This window comes from Pinus tabuliformis, chromosome X (assembly GCF_031772625.1).
Source record: "Pinus tabuliformis cultivar Carrire ecotype Pingquan chromosome X, CPIR1, whole genome shotgun sequence".
In the NCBI taxonomy this organism is placed as follows: domain Eukaryota; kingdom Viridiplantae; phylum Streptophyta; class Pinopsida; order Pinales; family Pinaceae; genus Pinus; species Pinus tabuliformis.
In genome coordinates this window covers 367,994,388-368,014,239 of record NC_142308.1, presented here as the reverse complement: position 1 = coordinate 368,014,239, position 19,852 = coordinate 367,994,388, and positions in this window count along the sequence as shown.

Genomic DNA, 19,852 nt, shown 5'->3' with positions numbered 1-19,852 from the left:
CCTCGAGCTTCAGTAAAGTGTCTATCATGCTTTGAACCAGAAGGAAAGGTCTACCTTGTGACTCTTGGGAGAGTTGCAATGATGAAAAATATAGGTTTGGGGGAAAGAATACTTCTTTACCGTAGACCAGAAAGTATGAAAATGGTTTTAGGGAAGGCTTAGGAGTTACATGGTAAACCCATAATGTATTGGTTAAAGCGTTATGCCAATTCCTTTGCTCAGAGAATATGGTTTTCATGATTACGAAAATAGGATTTTTGTTTGTCGATTCAGTTAAATCATTTCCCTATGCATAATAATTAGATGCATGCTTTAATACAATCCCATTTTATAATGATAATTCATAAAGTTTTAATGATGAAAAGTAAGTCACATTATCTAAGACAAGTGACGTAGGAATGCCAAACTTGGTTATAATGTTATGTCACAAAAAGTGGATGACTTCTTGGTGATTTACTTGTGCCAAGGGAATTGCTTTTGACCACTAGGTAAAATAGTGTGTTGCTGTGAAAATATATCAGTGTTGCTTTGACAAGTGAGGGAAAATTTATCTGATAACCTCTAGGCCCCACTATTGGAATGGTTCCTTAACTGCTACTAATAGTAGTGGGGCAACTGACCTCTGATCATGACCAACACATCTCTAACAAGATGGGAACTTTTGGAAATGAATGTGCATCTCTAAATAGAGTGGACTAATATTAGCCAACCCTCATAACATTATGTGATGTAGTATCGCCTGCATAGTGGCCACCTATCTATCCATTGTGTAAATATCTAAGCACCTTCCATCTGTCCTGCAGCTCAAGGCATCTCAGCAGAACACCATTGCGGTGCTTTCTGAAAAGCACTCCATGAAGCAGTTGGCGAGATAGGGCTTTCAAATGGATTTCCCTCTACTATATATTCGATAAGTACGTGGGAAAGGTGCCATGCTCTATGAATTGTTGTATGTCAGCATACCATGGTGCTATAGATGTGAATTGAGGAACATGTTCAACATTATACATTTCTATCTCATACTCCCAACCTAAAAGATCTTGCTTGAGAGAATATCTTTCTTCGACTACCAACTTACAGTTGCCCTGACCCTTTATGGTATGAACTAGTTTGAACTTTAGATCATATTACTGTAAGTAGGTGTTGGGCGCAACCCAACTTGGTTCAGTTTTGGTCAAATATTTTGCATTTTGAGGAGAGGAGCGTGTGAAACCCATGAAGTTCTATTCATCACGCACTGTCTAGGGGCTTTAGGGTGGGTCAAAACCCCTTATTTTTTAATGGGCATCAGATGTTAGTTCAATGTTTTTTCGGATCCATAGTATGTGGACCATTGTTTTTTAGTAATGGAATCTATATAAGGAGATGTAATACTTTTCCGAGGATAGATGATGTGAGATATGATGTTGATGTATTACTTATATCTTCTATCTTTAGTTTGTATTTTGGGCCTTAAGGGAAGGCTCCACAGCTGAGTGCGGGGAGGCCTTGAAGAGTTTGCAGCTGAGTGTGCAGACCACCTGCAGCTAGGTGCATAGGTCAAAGAAGTGTATGCATTGGAAGATCCATCTTAATAAAGAAGAAGAGGATTTGGTGAATTATTATATATCTATGTTCATTATCTATGTTTTTAAATACTGTTATGCATGATTTTTATTGGATTATGCGAAAGAATACATGTTATAATATTCTCTGATATGTTTATGTGATAAGTGAAAATATGAGAAGTAAATCAGCAACGCGAAGTTATTTATGTATGAAAAGTTGTAGATAAGTATAAAACATAAGTAAACACATGGATGCCACAACACGCATATCCCTTTGGCTGCTGAAACATGGTTCTGCAACCTCCCATAATCGCTTCAGGTGAGACTGCGATCTTCTTGCAAGCTGTTGCCGAAAGGGCCAGTGGTTGAGGGATTTTTTGGTGTGTATTACACTTTGAACCTGGGTCCAAGACCTTAGATCCAACAAATGGTTCTATTTCCAGGACCAAGATCTATTTGAGGGATATTTTTTGGCGTCCGTTGAAGAAGGAAATCTAGGAGTGAGTTGAACAAAATGAGTGAGAATTTGCAGTTTAGGAAATAAAAAATCCATGATTGTCGACTGAAGCCTTCTTGCAAAAGTATCTCTATACAGAACAACACGAGATATTCTTCGTGACATTTAATAATGAAGTATATGAATTGGTATCAAATTTGACTAAGCATAAGACTTGTTTCAAAAACGACGAGCCTACCAAGTGGAGTCTGAAATAGATACAAAGACTTAGGAATACTAACAATGGGATCTTAAGAGTGGTTGATTTTTGGATTGACAGTATCCTAGGAGGATTTATTACAGAATTTACAATAGACACAAATGTATCTTAATCGAAGATGAGTGAATATTTTTAAAGGGTTCGCGAGGTAAGTACGTAAACTCTTTGAAGTTGTGGATTAAAATGGTTTTATGTGAAAATGGCGTATTTACGAATGTAGTGAGATTAATGTTTGGACGAAGAGGGAATAAGTCTAAACCATAACAAGGTTTCTGTAGCCAGAGGTATATGTGCTACCTTTTCTGGATGTCTTAGCATCTTATGGGGATTGTCCAGAAGAGAGAGAGGCTCTTGGGCCATCCAATACAAGTCCTGGTTGGTGACTTCTTTGTCTTTGGGTTCATCTTCCTTTTCAGAATATGGGGAATATTCTCTTTCACCGTCTAAACCATAAAAAATGTTGTTAGAAATAACAATGTCATCCTCATACCCTTCTTTAATGGGTGGAATTTGATCTTGCTACACCATATCTTTTAAGGATTCTAATAACTCTTCAAGAGTGGCAGAGACCAAATCTTCCACTGTAGAAACTAATATACTGGTATGAGTTGTTTATTTCTTCTTTGGGAAGTGAAGGATATTTTACGCACCCGAAATTAAACCAATAACCTTTGTGAACTGACGGGTTATAGGTCGAAGTGCCTAGATTTGTTCGTAGGTAACCTTGTATGTCAACTTCGGGCTAGGCTAAGAAGACCCTCCTACTTTAGGAATACGAGTTGGAATGGTGCTCAGGATATTGTTACCATTGTTTAGAAGATGAATGGTTAGGGTGTATGGAGTTATTAGCCATAATAAAATGGCGACCCTCCTTCTAGCACCAGAATGTTGATGGTGCTGGATACCACCAACATACATGGGATCTCCCCGATATAAGGTCCCAATTAGACCTCACACCATTTGGTGTAGGAGTCCCATCCAGAATACAACCCAACTACCATTTAGTTAAATATATTCCTCAGCTTTAGCTGTTGGAATGAGAGAGAAGCACAAATGTCCTTTTGAATGAGCAAGCGAGTGCACGTTATGAACATTATATTGTTGATGTATCAAGGTTCTCTTACTATGAAGGGGAAAATAAAGTGAACCTATAAGAGATAATTAATAGTACTACCCTAATGGAGACACACACATGAATAAGAAATACTTGTCTCACATTGAGTGAAATGGTTCACATAGATGCGATGATAATTATAAACTTTACAACACACTTCCAATAAGTTCAGCACTAAAGTCACTGAAATAGTTAAGTTACTCCAGTACATGTGAAAGAAAAACGCGAATCATAAAAATCCAAAGAATAGTCTTAGAAAAATTCACAATCCATGTGTGGAAACATGATGGCATTGAAGGATTTGAGTATCAAGCAAAAGTTCCAAGATACATAAATACAATGAACATCACTAGCTCCAATAGTGGAGCATTAGAGCCACTACTTTCTCCCCAAAAGTACTAACTCTGTCTCTCTAATGCCTTGTGGGAGAAGACAAGGTTAAAAGTCCTTTACATGAGAAATGAGGATCCTTTTATAACTTGAGGCATGAATTTTCATATCCCCATGACTCTTGACTTTCCAACTCCTAATGAACTTTGGATTTCCAAATGACTTTTGGAATTACATATGACTTTTGGTATTACATGTCTTTTGCACTTCCATGACTCTTTTGTCTATACACGACTCTTGGAATTCCAGTTATTTGTCTTTACAATGATTACAACATTACATCATAACTTCCACATCATCATGTGATGAATACATGACCTATCACTATCTTTGGTGACTAGGTTTGATAATAATTGATGACACAGACACGAATTCCAGTTGTGTCTTCATTTTTCAGGTAGCTTTTGATCATTGATTCCTTCACCCTCCGAAGGGTCTTTGATATTGGAGTCTTTAGGGTGATTCTATCATCAATATTTAATTGTGTTCTTTGTTCTTCAATGCTTCCTTTATTGTTTCTTCTTTTCCCAATCTTCCTCCCGCGTGCTTGTCATGTTGTTTCTGTGATACTTGTGGCTGTAATAACTCATGAAAAGCAACCGTCAACCTGAAAATATTCTAATTTAACATGTTTTATGAAGATTTTATGTTCATGCCTTTTTAGTGAGCTTTGGAAAGAGCAAGGTGAGATTATGGGCACAAGGGCACACTTCAAAAGGCTGAAGGGCTAAAGGGGGAGACTTCAGGGCTTTGGCATGCACTCATGCACTCAAGAGGAAGAGACAAATCGAGGTAGGGATCATGGCACAATTCCAACAGATGAAGGGGAAGGATTTGATCTTCCAAAGTGCATTGTACACTCAAGGGAGAGAGGGAGAGTGTAGGGCGCACCTATGAAGGTTTAAGGAGAAAGGATTCAGGCCTTCAAGGTGTGCTCATGTGCTCAAGAGGTCCAAGAGGGCACATGGTGCAAGTCTGATGGAGGAAGGGTGAAGGTTTAGTACTTTAGAGTGTACTCATGTGCTCAAAGGGCCAAGAGGGTGCATGGAACAATGTGTAAGGTTGAAGGGTTAAGTTTAAGGCCTTTTGGGTGCACTAATGCACTCAAGGGGGTGCACTTCTTCGAGTTGAAAGAGTGCGCTCAAAGGAAGACATAGTCTCTTGGAGGGTGCAGTTTAGATCATGGCCTTGGATTAGGGAGTACACTTTGCATGTTTGGAGGGCACATGGTGCACTTATGAACAAAGAATGATTCCCAATCTAGGATTCAAAGTGCGCTGATGCGCTCTTGGACTTAATGGGTTTTTTTGAAACCAAAATTTGTCTAAGTGTAGAAGATAGAAAATGGGGCAAACATGATGAGTTGTAGACATAAAACCATGTGAGATAAATACCAAATCATCGAGAAAACTTAGACAATCTTGAATAATGATAAGTATACATTAAAATTCCAATTGACATGGATTCCCCAAGTACAATAGGTGAAGTGTGTGTGATTGCGACCAAAAAGTGTCGTTTTATAACAACAAAGACATTGCGACCATGAAATACACCAAAGATGTTCTAATAATTGTGATGACACTTGAGAAAAATCAAGAACACTTAAAACACATAGGAAGACATGAAATGACACTTGACAATAAAGGTGACACTTGATGTGGTGATAAAGTAGGCTCCAAAATTTGAATGTGGAGAAATTTTGGAGGGTGTTGTAGTAGTGACAACAAAAGTGACATCATTACCCTAATGTACATATGCTGAGGATGAATGTTACAATAAGTGGGGGGAGGAATGTATCATGTCATTAAACGATACACTATGATTTCACTCAAATCATTAATCATTTGATGGATAATCACCTCACCCTATTATAATAATGTATGATTGGACTTTGTAGACATAATTACTTTTTACCCTCATGTATAATTGGATAAAGTGAATCACCATTATCATTTCCATCATTACCATTACCATTATTACCTTTATTACCATATTTATAAATTGCTGCAATTGTGCAAAGTCCTTTCTATATTAAAAAACCTAATTTCGTAATAAAAAGGGAGTAATTGATGTTAATTCAATATCTCGAAATTTCCTACTTAGCAAGTGTCTATGTGAACAAAGGAAATTCTGTAACAGGTCTTTAGTAGTGCTGAGTAGTTTCAGTATTAGGAATCCATGGGAGGAGTGGTGGTAAGACATGAATTTGACTTTATTGACAGGCTGTTACAATACCTGGTGGCTATGGAAATTTTTTGAAATGTTGGGTGGTTGAGTTATTTTGAGAAGTTATAGGGCTTTAGTTAGTTGGTTGCTCTGGATTTTTCTCAAGCCCTAACTGAAAAATACTCTAAAGTCAAAATATTTAGAATTTCTGTTGCAGTGGAGGTAATCACAAGTGTAACATGGTTGTCACAAACAGGGGCTTGGTGGTTTTCAAGGAAGGTGGAAAATCCATCAGCCAAGGCACTGCTTTTGCAGGAAGGAGAATAATTGAGAACTAAGGGCAAGGATTTTGATAGAACATATCTTCCCCACCCTTGGGAAGATGTAGCCCTTTTCATTCATAAATTTATTACCTACGAGGGTCGTTTTGGGATCATATTTAATTACCATTTTCAATTGATGTCACACCTAAGGAAAAGGCAACTGATAAATATGCCATACTATTTTTTGGAATATTTACATCATGTGGCAGAGGTAGTTTGAGGGGAAAAACAACTCGAAACTTTCTTGACCAACCATGTACTTATCAAATTAGTCATAATTCACTCATTACTGGAGCAAGGAAGTTCATGGCATGGATTGATAGAAAGACATTGTGTTGGTGCAGAGGATGATGAAAGTGAGGAGTATGGGTCGAGTGTTGAAACAACACCCTAAAGTAAATAAACCACACCCCCTTAGGATTAAGGCTTCTACACCCCCCAAGAGTAGAAAAAATGAAGCTTCAAAGAAAAGTAGGTTTGATGCATCTCTTAGACCTGGTCGTCGAAACTCTAAGAGGTGGATCTCTATAAAAACTTCTTCTGGTACATCCTTAAGAGGAAAAAGGGCACGAATGAAGGAGCATGTGGAGGTGTCTAGTGAATCATCAGAGAAGGGCCATCATGGGTTCCATATTGAAAAAGAAAACCCTGCATGAGAAATTATTGAAGCAGGCACAATGGTACTTGAGACAACAACTGAAGAAACAAAGATCTCTGAAGAAACCAACAATGCCTTAGGAAAGGTGGAGGTGAAAAAGAGAAAACTGAAAAAGCCAATTGGTGGAAGGACCCCTAGGAAAAGGGTGAGAGTAAATTTTGCATAAAAATATATCCCAACACCTAAATAACATACTATTATAGATGAATCAAAGAATCTTGAGGAACAACATGATGAGGGGAAACAAGAAAATCCTGTAGAGGAATATCCCTCCACATTTGAAGTCCCTCGTATTACACCAGAATATGAGGGAAGATTTTAGGAATAATATAAAGAAGGAGAGCTAGTAATAAAAGAATTGAAAGAAGAACAAGTGGCTAACCATTCACCAGGTAAGACTAAAGTAGAGCCTCTTATCCATAAAATTGAAAATTTGAGAAAGGAAAATGAGGAGTTAAGGAAACAACTTGCCCTGGTTAAGAAAAAATATCAATTTAAGAAGGAAATTGGAATAGAAATGTTAGAAGAAGAAATATAAATGAAATCATCCACTGAATTAACTATGAAATTTTGTAGGGGGTGTCCACAAATTTTTAATGAAGTTGGGGTTATGGAATCTATTACTATCTCAATAAGAGTTCAAGTAGGAGAAAAAGATGAATAATTTCAACCTAGTGCTCCACAAGAACCTATTGATGATGCTATTTTTACACAAGAACCAGTAGTAAAAGTAGAGAAGGGAGAAGAAAAATAGTTTTCTACTCCACAATAACCTATTTATGATGCTACCGTTACTCAAGAACCAACAATTGAAATGGAGCGAACTGAAATTAATGTGACTTATGCTCCACAAGAACCTATTGATGCCAACGTTGTTATGCAAGACCCAATAGTAAAAGTAGAGCAGGGAGAAGAAATATAGTCTACTACTCCACAAGAACCTATTTATGATGCTACCGTTACTCAAGAACCAACAACTAAAATAGAGTGTACTAAAATTAATGTAACTTCTAATCCACAAGAACCTATTGACGATGCTGTTGCTACATAAAAACCAACAATTGAGATAGCGAAATAGGAGGAGAAATGGGATAAAGAAGATATTGCCGAGTTTGAGGCTGTAACAACATCTAAAACAACTCAGCTAAAACTTGAGGAATTATTGAGAACAACATTTATAATTGGAGAAGTGGAAAAAAGGAAAAAGTTATAAATTTTTACCAAGGATGAAGTTATTTTCTTGAAACAACATGAGGATATGGTCAATAATATTAAGAAGGAATGGGATGAAAAGTTGAGAATTCAATATTTTGTAAAATTTAAAAAAGAGAGGAACCACGCAATAGAGCAAGTAAAAGAATTGTAGGGAGAGGTGAAATTGTTACAATGAGAGAAGGAATTCATTTATGAACTTATTAATGGTTTACTATTTGGAAACCTCCCTTCTCCATCCTATCCTTTATATCTACAAGAAGGATATTTACTCTTTCAATTGACAACTTTTAAGGAAAAGTGACCAAATAATACAAGGAAAATTCAAGATTTCTTTGAAACCTTTTAGAGTGCTAATTTCTCAAAGCAACATTTGCTGTGTGATATGTATCTGCATGACCTTTCCTATTTTTGAGATTAATATTGTAATTTGACACCTTTTACGGGGAATGTTCAATTGAGGGATTTTGTATCTTTTGTTCAGAATCAGGTAGGCTATAACGCTACATATGACATTGTAATATCCAATGAGGGGTGAGTACGGATGTGCATAAAAATGAGCCCAACTTAGCTAAAGTTGTTGCACATAGATACAATTAGATATGGAAATTTCCAACCACCAAAATGTTGCTAATGGACTATCGAGATTCAATCTTATAGAGATACCTTAGGAATATATAGGGGATCAAAACTAGTGCATTATAAGGAAGTAAACTAAGATGTGATCTTTGTCGACAAGAGTTGAAAGAAGAGGACCCCTTCTGTTATCAAAACTTTATGCAAGATATCTCTAGGGTTCATCAATATGTGGAGTATAATAAGAGAAGTTTCATAGGATGGAGTGGACTTATATTCAAGGTTCCTCTTGTTTGGCTTCCAACTTATCAATATCAACCTCCATACCATATTTTTGATAAACTTTGGGAAGCGGAGTTGGTCTTTTTCCAAGGATACAGGGCCAGAGGAGAAGATATTGTAGGATCTTGTGATTTCACAAGATTACACTCTCAACATGTTAGGAACCAATCACAAGGGTTTGTATGAGGAAATCTGTCATCCATATGCTTAAGCTGGGGGGAGATGTTGGGCCATGAAATTGACATATTTTTTCATCTATTTTCCTATTTCGTTTTCATCCTTTTTGACCAAAAAGACCACATTTTACCACTATAACAACCCTTATTCACCTAAATATGTCATTTTCCATACTTCACTTTCTTATTCTTATTCTTCTTATAATTTGGCATAAGAACCACTTTCTTAGGCAATTTTTATCATAAAACTAATATATGGGTTGTTTTAGGTTTAAGTGGTCTATTGAAGTTGCTGTTACAGGATTTCATTCTTAGTTTCCTTTATTAATTTGGGAAAAAGGGTTCATGAGCTATTGTTGATACATAAACAAATTGTCTTGCTCATGTTGTCTTTTTCTAAATCAGTCATATGTCTCGAAACTAGGAGTGCATCAAGTCAAATCCAATTCAACCATCGAGAGATATTCATGGAGCATATAGATCACTTAGTTGAGATTCTTTGTAAAATCATTGTAATTAAGGGAAACTGTTACAACTTCACCCCTACCATGGAAATTATTGTATGATTATTAAAATATATGTTTATTTTAAGATCACATGAGAATCGAAATATTCTCATGATGATCTTCTTGTTGTATTCAAAAAATTATAAATAAGATAATTGTTTGCCTACAACGGTAGTGAAGATTTTAGAAGGATAAGGTTGGAAAGAAGGGAGAAGCACCAAAGCTTTGTAATCCCACTGTTTTGTTAATGCAAATCTCAAACCTTGTGGCATTATATCTTTCTTTGAGTAGCCTGTGTGATTTTTAGTGCACCAAACCCTGCTAAGGAGGAAGGGCCCTCCTTCATAGCAAGGATCACTAGTCAATTGGAGTATAGTAATGATTTTCATTAATTCTTCTCAGTTAAGTGATTATTTTTATTATCTATTTTATTTAAGAGTTATTGATTGCAGAGAGATTCTGAATGGTGTTACAACATAGTCCTGGACTAGTCCCTCATATTAGTGTAGCAATAAGTTATTTACCCTTTTTTTATAGATTGGATTGAACTTTCTTTAAATGTGTGTGTTCATTATTTGATTGAGTGATTGATGAATTGTAGGAGTGTTGTTTCTGAGTGAGAGTGGTTGAGTAATAACATGGCTTGTTCTGCAACTGCGTGACTCTTTTATGGTTGTGTTGAAGAGTGTAACAAATTGAATGTTTTGCTGAGAGTGAGTGTGAAATAACCTTGGTTTGAGATTCATTTTTCTAGTTAAAATTTCCCCTACATAGACTTTTTGTGATAGCCTTAATTCAAGACTACCAGATTGATAATTAATGTAAGAGTGAACTTGTTACTCTGATTTAAAGGAAGAATTGTTTTTCCCAACACATAGATTCAAGAGGTAAGAGTTTCATCATTAAGGATTATAAATGCATAGTTATCATCACTTGGTGGAGGTTTAGTGCTGTTATAAGTTGCACAATATGAGAGGGCAAAGAATAGCTCCAAAATGGCTAAGTGTGGGATCAATGGAAAAATAGAGAAGGAAATAAAAATAGGTCCCAAACAGATATCACAAAAATATATACCATCAAATTCAAGGCAAAAAAAATGTACAGTAGCCAATACTGACACATATAGATTGAGACGACAATAAAGCGACACTTGTTTCTGAGTGTGATAGTTAAAATGTAGTTTGCGACACAAGTGTTGAAAACAGTCAAAATATGTATTATGTCATGGGGGAGTGTCCAAAACATTTTCTTATGATAGATAGCATCAAATAGTGCAAGAGAGTGTGTTGGAGATGCCTCTAGAAGGTGTGCTATGGTGCCATTTAGGATGTGTGAAAAAAAAAGCAAAAGTGAAAGAAACACATGCAAAAACAAAGAAAACATAAGTGACACATGTCAGAATGAAATAAAACAAAAGAAAAAATTGAAAAATATTGAGCAAGCCAAAATGATGCATGTAAGATAAAAAGAAAGAAAAAGCGACACTTGTAAGAGAAAAATCAACGATTGAGAAACTCATCGAGAAGATGAGGCATTTGCAACCACGAGTGAGAGAATGCTCCTTATATTCCAACAATGCACAAAGTTCAAAAGTACAAGATGCATATAAAGATGAGATCTAAATTGAACTCTTTATAGAGGGAGAGCAGACATGCAATTAGGGTTAAGATTAGTGAGTGTGCTCAGTGCATTTTAGAAAAATAGGAGCCAAGAGTGAATTGATTGACTTGAGAAGGTACACTCTTAATGTTGACAGAGAGTGTGCATTCACTATATACAGATGATGCCCTCACACTATCACTGTCCATAAGGATTGTGTAGTCTCTGTTGGGAAAATTAATTATTCTAAAGAATTAACTAACTACCACACATTCAATTATTAACTCGAGGATTCATCCGGTTATTTCAAGGATGTCTACAAATTATATGCAAGAGATGGTCCTAGAACTAATATTAACTATTTTTATAATAGCAAGAAGATTAATTAGAATTAAAGAATCAATTCTTAGCTTGAGGCATACACTCAAAATATCTAGCTTTTAGGTAGACTAAATTCTTTAGAAACCATTCAAAAGTATCAAATTCTGATCTCTTCACAAGAAACAACAAGGAAAGCTATCGAATGTTAATATGCTACTTAGGAAATAAAAATTGTAAAATTGAAGGAACAACACTAGAAAACCATACTCATGAAACTGAAAAGAAGGAACAACAAGGGGAGAAGTGAAACTAGTATAAAAGCACCAATAATTAAGAGATAACCTTTAGGAAATGGAAATAAAGGAACAATAATTACAAATAAACTATTTAAAGAACAATACTTGCAAAAAATATCATGACCATGGGAAATTTTAGGGGCGAATTTTCGCCCTTGGGAGAAATTAAGGTGTTTTAAATTTTTATTGGGCGAATATTTTGTATCATAGTACTTTGTTACAAATCGGCTCAAACTTATTTTATAAAAAAATTAGGTATGGAGGTTAGCCCACCTTATTTTAAGGGAGAGGGTAAAAAAATAAGTTTAGCCCTTGAAATTAGGAGTTACAACGTTACATTCGCCCTAATTTTCAAGAATAGGTATTTATGATAGTTATTTCTCTCTCCCCATTTGGTGTAAACAATGTTTTTTTCTTTCATTTGTCCATATTTCATGGTTTTGGGATTAATTTCGAGAAAATGACCCTCAATTTTCATAAAAATGGTCACAAAAGAATAATTCATTTTTATTTAAAAATTCAAGTCTCTTGTTTTCATGTCTATTTAAAGATTGAATAATGCTCTTGCAATCTTCCAAGTTTGCATCTGTTTAGTCATAATCATATATGAGGGTTGTTTGCAAAGTTTTAGAAGTTGAATTAAGAAGTCAAGATTGAGAATAGTGATACAGGGTTGTTCACAAAGTACTGAAATTTGAATTAATAAGTCAAGAATCAACGTATAGTGGTACATGTAAGTCTGTGTTTTAATGGATTTTTGGTATATATAATTATTAATTTTTTGATATATACTTGTCATTTTCAAATATTATTTAGATAATAGATTTTTTGAATTTTCAATCTTGTTAAAATAATTGATGTTTGATTCTTTCTTTTTAGCTTCCACCCATCGTTAAGTCAACATCTGTGAAAAAATTAAAAATATCTATTCCAAAAAAGTAATCCCTTACGTTCCAAAATCAATACAACCCAAATTCCATTGTTTATTTTGTTACTTACCCTTTATCTTCAATGTACACTCTATGTAAATTATGTTTCTATGAAGAAATGATAAAGTAGTTGTTACTATTTGAATACCAAGGTGCTGGCAATTTGAAAAACTCTACCAGAAGACCGTTTGCTGGAAGACACTCTATTAAAAATCAAATTTCTCTAAAATTGTTTAAATTTTATTGATTACGTTTCTACTAGGAATTGATAAAGTAGTTGTTGTTATTCTTGGAATAGTAAGGTGCTGGCCATTTGAAAAATTCAGCTGTAACACAATTGAATGGATGTTTGAAGACATATTATTAAAAAAGAAAAACCAGATATATTTAAAATAGATGTATTATCAAAACAAGGACTATTGAATGGATGTCTGAAGACATCTTATTAAAAAACTCCAGATATATTTAAAATAGATGTATTATCAAAACAAGAATTGTCATCCAAACTTTCAAGATTGAAATGAAAAAGGTTATATTAAAATGAGAATTTAAGAAAATGAATAATAAATTTGAAACTATTTACTTCAAATAAATTTCATTAGCAAGATGAAGATGGAGGAGATATTTTGAGCGATTTTATATTTTATATTCACTGGGTTCCCATAGATATCAACAATCATTCACATCCTATTCATATATATGGTAGCAATGAAGAGGAGAGAGATTTAACATTTTGAAGACATTAAAAAAAAATTGAAGGCATTAAAAAATTACATGTGGTGTGTGTGTCTATATATATATATATATATATATATATATATATATATATATATATATATATATATATATATATATATATATATATATCTATTAGTTACAAATCTATTAGGTTTCTAGAGGCATTAAATCTGTTCTACGCAAATGTTTTAGCCATTTTTGCCACTTTAAATTTTGAAGACATTGAATCCATTTTATTCATTCAAAAATATAATTTAAACAATGAAAAATTACACGTGATATATATATATATATATATATATATATATATATATATATATATATAAGGTTTCTAGAGGGATTAATTCTATTGTGTGCAAACTTTTTAGTCAAAATTTTCATTGTAAATAAAAAATGTGGGCTACAAAAAAAAATGAATATACATGTTATACTCTTACTCTCAACCATAACTAAAATATTATGTCCATATGAACTATCATAATCTTATACCAATTTTATAGAGAAATAAAGTAACTAAAAAAAAGGGTTATACTTTTGAGTACAACAAATTGTATAATTCTTATACTTTCTAAAACTATTTTGGTTCCTTAAAATTTTTTTAAAAAACATTTTCATACATGACTCAAATAATGTTTTTAAATATGCATATCGAATAATTTATTTCAATCTCAACTTCATGCATATGTAAATGGAGAGAGCGTAAATGACTAGTTATTTTAATGTTGATCATAATAAAATATTTCAATGTTGTAAGAGGAGTAATTAAAAGTAAAAAAGTTCAAGGAGATATGTATTTTATTTAATTATTAATATCAAATTAGAATGAAACATTTAAAAATATGTAATTACTAATAAAATATTCGATGTGGCTAATAAATAAAATATTTTAATAAGGAGGGTTAATTAATATTGAAATGTATTCAATAATATATTAATAACAAAAAACTCATTTTAGTGTGGAATATGTATTCCATAGATAAAATATTTCAAGAAAAATATTTAAATGTGTATATATTAAATATGATTAAAATAACTATATATTTATTATATAAAGCAAATTTTTGGTCAATTTTGTTTGAAATCAAGCAAATATGTGTTAGAATTGCAAGTTTAAGCTATGTAGTTTACACAATCCAAGTTCTCAAGTAAATTTTGAAGACATTGAACTCATTTTTTACATTCAAAAATATAATTTAAACAATGAAAAATTACAAGCGGTTTGTGTGTGTTATATATATATATATATATATATATATATATATATATATATATATATATATTACAAATTTATTAGGTTTCCATATTTGTTGTGTGCAAATTTTTTAGTCAAAATGTTCACTGTAAAAGAGGTTTTCCTTGGAGCTACAAGATTGTCTTGTTCCCCCGAAAAAATCCTATATACTCTCTCCAAGATTGAAATCCAATATAAACCAACACAAACATATACGTGTACACTGATTTGATCATGTGTGCACAAATTTGTTGTTAGTTCCAAGTACCGCAATTACGTTTCTAATTAAAGAGATGATCCTCACATCCCACAGACGAAAACATACATGCAAACAAAACAATCACCGCGATCGCTCTCAATAAGAATTTGAGGCATTGTACATATGTATTTTTAGCTAAACTGCTCAAGAAACACTTGGAGAAATCAAAATATTTAAAGAGTTGATCCTCATATCCCACAGATGAAAACATACATGCAAACAAAACAATCACCCTGATCACTCTCAATAAGAATTTGAGGCATTGTACATATGGATTTTTATCTAAAATGCTCAAGAAACACTTGGAGAAAGAAAAATCTTCATGGATAGCCTCATGTTCAAAACCTCGGGGCATAGAGGAACTATGCCTTTTGGAATTTTCCCTTAGACAATTATATTTTATATCTAAATTTTTGTTACATTAATTTTAATAATTTTTTATTATTGAAAATGGTCTATATTTGTTTTACCTCTATTTTGGTGCATAATAAGTGAGTTCTTATTTTAATAAAAAAATTACAAGGTAAATGAGTATGATTAAGTAGACGAGGTAGAATATATACCTCTAGTTTCATGCATAACATTAGCAAAGAAAGCATATGTTCCATCCATAGTTCGTTATTCTCTAATGGTATCCTATAACCAAAATATTGATTCACATAACATGTTCATCACAAGATATAACGCTATGGAAGTTTATTGGTACACTCACATCCAAAAATAAATAGAGATAATGATGCTTAGTAAAAAAGTTGTACCATCATATAAAATGTCATTTAAAAAAATTACATTGGCACATATAACATTGATTTCTCAGTATGAAGAAATAGTAAACCTATATCAATATTCAACATTCAACATTTAAATACTAAAATACTCCAGCAAAGTGCATTGTATTAATCAATTGAATAAACAAACTAAAGGAAAAACTTATTTATTTGAAAGTTGAAGGCCAACATTAACTTAGGTAGATAAATGTTCCACCCAACCATACACTCTATTGCGCTTATTCTTTTTATAATAGGTTGTAGAAATTCTCCCTATATATTAACCTGATTATGCAATATAACTAAAGCAAAATACTTAATCTACTTCTACAATCAAACTTGCGGAAGCTTAATCGATTTGAGCAAGATCAAACAAAACACATATATCAGAGAAGAAGAATCAATACACATGAAACACAGAATAATAATCTGGGGAAAGCCTCAGCTAAAAACCCCACTATCTGTATTATCATACAAGTGGAAATATCTCAGAATTACACAAAGCTTTAGCTCTCACAGCTATCCAGCTCTCAGTACAATCCCTCACTACTGCTCATAGACAGAATAGACAACTCATATGCCTTCTCCTCTGTCCTCCAAGCCTCCTATTTCCTTGCGCAGTTTTCCCTGGGTGCTCCAGCTGTAACCTTGTGTGACGCTGATCTCACACACTACTCCAACACACTGTAAAACTCCGCAAATATCAAGGAATGGATTCCTTCTGCATGCAAGAGATTTTCTTATAGGAAAATTCTTGCAACTGATAGTACACTATCCCCGCCTTTAATCTCAACTGGGTCTTTGTCTGAATTGACATGCATGAGTTATTTATGAGAGAATATTCATCTATTTGGAGTACACTAGTTTCACGCATGTGTGCATTAACTGACTTAACTCACAGTTAGTTCCTCAAACTGTTTGGAACTAATTTAATTGGACTTAACTCAGTTAACTAAGCTAACTAATTACAACTCAATTACAACTCATCCTTATCTCCTTAATTAAAGGACGACTTCCTTAATTTAAGGGATAACTGTTGCATGACTTCACAAAGACTTCTAGCTTGAATTTATCCAACTAATTAACTCAAGATGAATTAATTAATTATTTTTCAAGCAGCTGGGGAGACTAAATTCGAATTTTAATTCAAGGAAAAATTAAAATTGGAATATTCTTGTTGCCACATTTCAACATAGGCCACCCTAATTGAGGCTATGATACCACTAAGGAAAATTATAACATTTTTATGGAAATCATTCTATCTTAGGACAAAAAATTACCTATCCCATTGTCTCACCACTAATTTGTTTCTTGGAACAACACAACTATTTTGGTGACATGTTGCTTTCCTTACATATAAAAGGAGAATACCTTCCTTATCTACTCAATATTCCCTCAAAAGTCTTTGAGCTCTCCCTTTATGTGTGCATAGAGGGTCTAGATACTATCCATTAACTCCAACAACATTTACTTAGTTCTTGACCTTTTTCAAGTTTTAAAGGCTTCCTTGCTTGGTCGTTCAACCCACACTATGCTTTCCTCCTTAGATTCTATCCATGGCTTCTCCATCACATAGCTTGATATCTTTCCTAGATCCCTTTCCAACCTAATTTTTGAATCTCTCTATGTTCTCCCTCTCTATAATTCACTTCTTTTCCAAGGAATTAGCTTCTAACCATTTGAATCTCTTCCTTATCTATTTTCATAATCTATACATATTTATGTATTTATCATCACATGAATTCAAAATGGTCTCTATCATTCCTTGATTAGCCTCCTAGTATGAATCAATACCTTTAAAACTACTATGCTACCAACTACCAAGAGAGAATAAATTTACCTCTCCCTCTATTTATTTCTCTCTTATAACCTACTTCTCTTCCATATGATTTTCCTTCTATATTGTGTGTGGGCCCATGCATCTCTCTTCAATATTATTTGCTTGAGTTAATAATGGTCCCACACCATTCATGTTAATGTGAAATGGCCTCCACCATTCACCTTTAAACCAAAATTAATTATGTAATTTAGGTGATCATTGTATTGTACTATGTTGCTTGTCTTAGTCTAAGAATGACTAATAAAGAATCATTCCTTCTTCCCTACAACTATTCACATACATTCCTCTAAGACTACATGAATCATTGCCTCTCTGCAATCAATTTCCTACATCTAATTGTGATTTTGTTCCCTCTCCACCAACCACGTGTGGGGGGTATAATGATGAATGAATGAATAAAAAAATCACCTCATCCCCAACACCCCACGAAACCTCATTTTCCCCCTTATTGTGGGGACATGATTTTTTTCAAAGAAAATGTGAGAAGATCTAGGTTTTACCACTCCTCTCATTATTCCCATGATGAAGGTACTTATCGCCTCAATTTTGTAATTGTGGAAGGTGTACATCTCCACAACCACCACATGTGTTCCATGATTGGTAATTAAGGTTTCTAGATTTTTAGTAAGGAACATGGTGATGAAGGAAACAAAGTAAAGTTTGGAAAAATGGAAAACTAAGGATTATTCGACATGTAGAACCCACTAGTACCCTCTCACCTTTCCCATCTCCTGCTATCATAACCCCTTTTTATGTGCTCCTATCTCAGGTAGCTTTATTATTTTATTAAATTCAAGAAAGATAATACTTACATTATTCAATGTACCATAAAATTTCTTCCTTGTGGTGGAAATAAAGCATGGTAATTAAAATATACATGATAAATAAAATTGAACATTTAATCATAATTAATTATAGTTAATCAATGTGATTCAATACTAGGACATTATATCATATCCACCTTCGAATAACAAAATCATAAATATTCTCTTATTAACAACACTTCTTTCCTCATTCTTCAGTTGTATTTGCAATGCCATCCCATTCACTATCTTGGTATACCACCAGGCTTCAACATTCGAACATATGCCTACATTAGTAATCAAGTAATCATACATATTATAACAATTATAAAGAAACACTTATCTTATGCACAAGATTTCTCAATTCATGATGTAAGCATATATTCAAATATATGTATGTATTTTTTATTTAATACCTATCTCTATGGATATGCATCTATCCCATATAATGGCTTCCATAGGAAATAATTAATTTCATTATCCTTTCTAAATCACCCACAAGATTCTAGCCACCACCCCACATGAACATTTAAGTTTCCTCCTCCTTGATACACTCACCCTCTAGGCTCATATGTCCCCTTATCTGCTAAACAATCCCTTAGGTGTGTTAGAAAATTATATATTATGGAGCAATAGAAAACATAAAATATTGCAGAAATATAAACACAGAAAACACATAAAACAAGAGAGAAACAGATATACGTGGTTCACCCAGTTTAGGCTACGTCCACGGAGAAACATCCAGTCCTTCTTTTCTTATATTATCCAGCAAACTGAAGAGATACAACCTACAACAGATTCGCTATAACTCCCTCTTCGCTCTTAATCTCCTCTCTCTTCCTCACTCAGAATACAGATCTACATAGACGCAATACAATTCCCTTATATATAGTGAGGGGTTGCCTTCTAGGGCAAAAAACCCTAAATTAAACATAACTTCTACCGTCAGATCATCCGCCTAATGAACGGCCTAGATTGACTAGAAATTACTAGACTTTTACAAGGAAATTTTACATCTATTTTTAGCTTCGAGGGCACTACCCCCAGACCCCCGTCGGGGGGGATTTACCCCCCCGGACCCCCACGGGGGGGACAAGTCCCCCTCGCAACCCCTCGTGTGGAGGGGTGTATAGTCTTCCTGGGGTATACATCTGGCTGAAACCTTTGAATACAAAAGATAATCAAGCTCCACACCCAATAATCTCCCACTTAGAGATTGATTATAGCAACTCCACCACTACTTCATTTGCTAGACAATGACTCCACTTTGGACCTGGCTATTTCTCATCTTCTTCATCTTATTTGAAGACCAATTGAAATTGAGTAGATTCTCAGTTTCTCCTTGGTTACAACTTTTGTTAACATATCTGCAGGATTCAGCTTAGTGTGTATCTTTTCCAGCT